Source organism: Neophocaena asiaeorientalis, unplaced genomic scaffold (assembly GCF_003031525.2).
Source record: "Neophocaena asiaeorientalis asiaeorientalis breed wild unplaced genomic scaffold, Neophocaena_asiaeorientalis_V1.1 scaffold296, whole genome shotgun sequence".
Classification (NCBI taxonomy): Eukaryota; Metazoa; Chordata; class Mammalia; order Artiodactyla; family Phocoenidae; genus Neophocaena; species Neophocaena asiaeorientalis.
The window spans coordinates 1,170,140-1,174,981 of NW_020175084.1; the positions used below are offsets into that span (position 1 = coordinate 1,170,140).

The following is a 4,842-nucleotide window of genomic DNA, read 5'->3' on the forward strand; positions in this document are numbered from 1 at the left end:
AGGGGATAGCAAGAGAGTGCAGGGAGAGGAAGACAGTCAAACTATGTGAGTAGAAACTGTTTCCATGAGGAGATAGCATTTGAGAGAGGAGACCTGAAAGAAAACGCAGAGGTGTACAAAGATTCCTGTGGAGAATGCTTAACTCCATAGCAATGACCTCAGCATCGATGAAATAAAATTTATATTTTAAGGCAGGACAAGAAAATTTAAACATAAAATCCTCTTTCTGTGTTTGTTTGGGCCACCTCTCTCCCTCCCCAATGTGCAGGGTGCTTCTGCATTACACATAAACCAGAGCTCCTCAAAGATGGGACTGCCTGCTCAACCTTAAAGATCAATTGTTTTCCCGTTCATCTGACCCTAGCAACTTAACTTCTTAAAAGAATAGCATTCTTTCCCAACTCTGTAGGAGGTCATAGTGACTCGCTGCTCACTTTGGACATGCTTACCTGGACTATGTATCCTTCATGAACTTTATGTAAAGTATCAGTATGTCATTTCGATATATGATCCTTTTGTCTTGAAAATGTATATGACTTTGCTCTCCAACTTCTAACAGGTGGAACAATTCTTTCTGAGAGTCTGTCTCCCAGGTTATAATCCTCAGTTTGGCTCGAATAAAATTTCCCCTTTTTTCTTCTTAACTTGATTGTTAATTAAATTTTGTAATCACCATATTCAACCAAAAATAGTTAATTTTTGCTGCAGTGTACCAAGGAAGAAAGAAAGATAGGACTCAACCTCAAAGTGACTAGTCAGGATCAGTACTTAAGATTTTGTATATCATGTTGAGGAGTTGAGGTTTTAAAGTGCATTCAGACACTGGAAAAATTTAATCACCGGGAAGAGAGGATGTAAGTTGTCTATTCAATGGAAAATTTTGATTACTGAGTGGGAATGGATGCAAGGGAGCAAGAGTGGAAGCAGGCTGACCAGATAGAAGGGTGGTACCATAACCAAGTGGAGAGCTGTTGGTGGCTTGGTCTAGGTTAGGCTTCTGTACTGCACTCATATATCTCACAAGGTAGCAGACTGCCCCCAAAATGTACAGAACAATAAATGAGTAGAAAAAGCAAGGAATATAGTGATTTATATCCCAGTGTACTACAAAATGAATGAAACCACTTCCATTTAAGTTAACCATTTGGATGAGCCTGCAGGTGATTTTTTCTAAAACTTTAATACTTTGAAATAATGATAGATCCAAGGAACTTTTAAAGATAGTACAGAGGGGTCCCATGGACCCACTGTCTACGTTCCCATGTTTCTTAACAATATTATATGAAAACCAAGAATTTGATATTGGTCAAATGAGTACGTATAGTTCTGTGACACTTATCACATGCAGATTCATGTAGCCACCACCAAATAGAGAACTATTCCATCTCTATGAAGTCTTATAGTCACAGCCATCACACTCCCACATCATACCAAAACCATGACACCCGCTTTTTGTAAAGTAGTATTTCAGAATAACATTCAAAGTTCATGACCCCTCATCTATAAGTATTTCATCATGTCTTTCCTAAGAATTGAATACTTTCTTATGTAGCTAAAGTGTAATTTTAGAATTCAAGAAGGTTAACTATGATACCCTTATCTAATAAATAGTGCATATTTCAGTTTTCCCCGTTGTCCCATACTATCCACTTTACAGCAGTTTTCCTGCCTATCTAGAATCAAAGCTTAAGATCATGAATTTCTCTTAGTTGTTTCTTTAGTCTCTTTTAATGTAGAACACTCCCCCATATTGTTTTCAGTGTCATTCTTGTTTATGCAGTGTTTAAGACCATTGAATGTTCCATGGTTTCAATTTTGGTGATTATTTCCCTGTGATTAGATTTGGGTAATGGTGGGGGGGCAGAACTGTTCCATATGTGCTGTTTTTCTTCCCATCGCAGGCCATCAATTTATCCATTCATTGGTCAGGAGGGGTTCTCTAGTCTCTACATTGTAAAGGCACCTATTTTGTCTCTCTACACATGAACTATAATTCTCAGAGTGATATTTTGAGATTGTGTGAATATATTATTTCCCATGAAATTTTACCTTACAGTATTTGCAGTCATTGATGATTCTTGCCTGAATTAATTATTATATTGTGATTGCCAGTCTAGGAAATTTTGAATTTAAAAGCTTTTCTCCCCCATAGGAATGATTGCTTTCTTGAACCTGTGGCTACTTACTTGTAGAAGAAACTCATTAATGTTAAATTTCGGTGGGCTAATTTGCAATAGCACTACAAGCAGTGAATCTCTCTTGCCCTTCAAGTTGAGGTAGGTGCAGGGGACTCAGAAAGACTTCTGTGGCTGTCATCAGCATGCCGGTCCAGTGCAACGTAAAGCTGGTCAATCTATGTTCTCTGGAGGAGGATATCCACTTCTCACTGGGTCTTGAGCTTGAGCAGGCCTTGCCAGAGGGAGCATTCTTATCCACCACTTTTGTTCTCAACTCAGTGGAGTTCGTGAGAGCCCTGGTACAGGCACAAGAGGTGTCTAGCTACCCCATCTGTGTGGATAACTCGAAAGATCCAGTAACCATCAACTGTGGGCACAGCTTCTGTTGCTCATGCATCAATATGACTTGGAAGGACCTAGGTGATACCTTCCCCTGTCCCGTCTGCCATTTTTGGTTTGGAGACAAGAACATCAGGAGCAAACCCAGCTCAGTCATTTGACTGAAGTTGCTAATTTACTCCAGATCAGAAGGAGCACGTGGAAGGGGCAGGAAGAGAATTCTGTGTGTGAGAAGCACAATCAGTTTCTGACCCTTTTTTGTGGGAAGGACCTAGAGGTTTTATGTACACAGTGCTGTTTCTCCATTCAACACCAGAAACACTACAATTGCCCCATCATGAAAGCTGCCTCTCACCACAGGAAAATTCTAGAATGTACCATTGAGCCCTTGAAGAGTGATATGGAACAAGTTGAAAAAGTGATAACTCTGCAAGCCAGCCAATCAGTTGAACGTGAGAAACCAGGTTAAATGTAGGAGAGAAGAAATAAATTTTGAATGTGAGCAATTTAGACTGTTTCTACGGAATCAGCAAGAGGATATTCTTAGGCAGATGGAAGATGAAGAGATGGACATTTTAACAAAACTCTGTGAAAACTTTGTAACATTTACAGATTATGCTTTCATACTGAAACATCTGCTGAGGGAGGTAGGGGAATCTTGCCATGACATAAGAACAACCACTCTGCAGATGTGGTTAGACTATCCTTGCAAACTTTTTTGTTCTTTTTATTCATCTATAAACTCTGGCTAATGTTTTTTGTCAACTCAGCCAATTTATAAGCATGAAAGTTACCAGTATGGGAAGACATGGCAAAACTGAGTCCTGATCATTAACTTGTAATGAAATGTTATCTAAAAGAATAATTTGGAATGAGAAATATTAATTCAGATTATTGACAGTAAGAAGAAATTTGGTGTAAAGTCACAAAGTGAAGAAAAAAATACACTCACTGTTAGCTTTCATATATATGTCTAAAAACAAATTCACTCTGAAATTCAAAAATATAAAATTCCTTTAACACACTCAAGATCATTAACTATGAGTTTCAATATATCCCTGCACTTCTGGTTCACTTAAGAAAAATCAGAAAATACAGTTTAGTAAAAGAAAAAAAAGAATATTTACTGATAGTCTCACCACACAGAAATAACCATGATAAGCATTTGTTATCATTTTTTGGGACATTTTAAATGTAGATATATAGTCATGCATTGAAAAAAATTGCATACATAAATTTGCTTTTTTTTAATTTAAAATGAACATATTGCTTGTTAATAAATATATATGTGCAACATCATTTTCAATTCTTGCATGGTATATATGTGCCACTGTTTATTCCGTTTATCCATTATTGTTGGATAATTTGTTTTTCAGGACTCTTTCAGTTGCAAGGAACACAAAACTTAAACTGCCCCAGACCAAAAGATGAAAAGTCTTACGCAGGCTGTCCTGTGTTGGCAAGATAGCTACCAGCAGTTCTGGAATAATATCCTTTCAACTCCAAGTTCAGCAGGTTGGGGGGAAAGCCATGCTTTCAAATGTTCTAGTTCTAGAGTTCACTCTAACTAGACCAATTTGGATTCAATCACTGTATGGAGAGGAGGAGCTGGGTGTAACCCGACAAAATCAGAGCGATCTTACCAGAATGAGGGAATATGAATGCTGATGGGCAAAAACAGCATCTGTCCACTCCAGACATTTTCAGTGTTTGCAACTATTTGCCTTCATGGACTATATACCCCAGGGACTATCCTTGAACATAAATCTTTAGAAACATGATTGATTATTTCCTTGGGATATATACTTAAAAGAGAAATTACCAGATCTAAGAGCATGGTATATTTTTAATGAATTTTATACCTTTTGCCAAATTGCCTTTCAGAAAATGCTGCCAATTAACCTGTGCTTTAGAAAATAGGAAGTTCTGTGGAAATTTCTCTCTCACTTTTTTTTCTTAAAGCTTAGACATATATTTATGGCTTTAAAATATTGCCAGCTCAATTATATAGAATGAAAGTATTCTGTACATTGAAAAACAACTCAAACAAGTAAAAAGTTTCCTCATATCCTTACTATTACTGCTAGGCAAAAATTTTATCTTTTTTTACTTTGTATTTATATTAATTACTCCTAAAAAAATTTATATACATATATCTATTGGTATTTTTATTCTGTAAATTTTCTGCTAATGTCCTTAGGCATTTATCTATTAGAGTATTGTCTTATTCATTTATAAAAGTTGTCATGTATTCACCCTTAATCTTTGTCCTATATGTTGCATTTACCTCTTAACTTGGTTAGGAGCTAATAAAGTTTAGAGTATA

At 36.7% G+C, this 4,842-nt stretch overlaps 1 pseudogene; it reads left to right on the plus strand.

The window, feature by feature from the left end:
* Positions 1 to 2,320: 2,320 nt before the first annotated feature.
* Positions 2,321 to 3,337, plus strand: LOC112412492 (tripartite motif-containing protein 60-like; annotated as a pseudogene).
* The last annotated feature ends 1,505 nt before the right edge of the window (positions 3,338 to 4,842 follow it).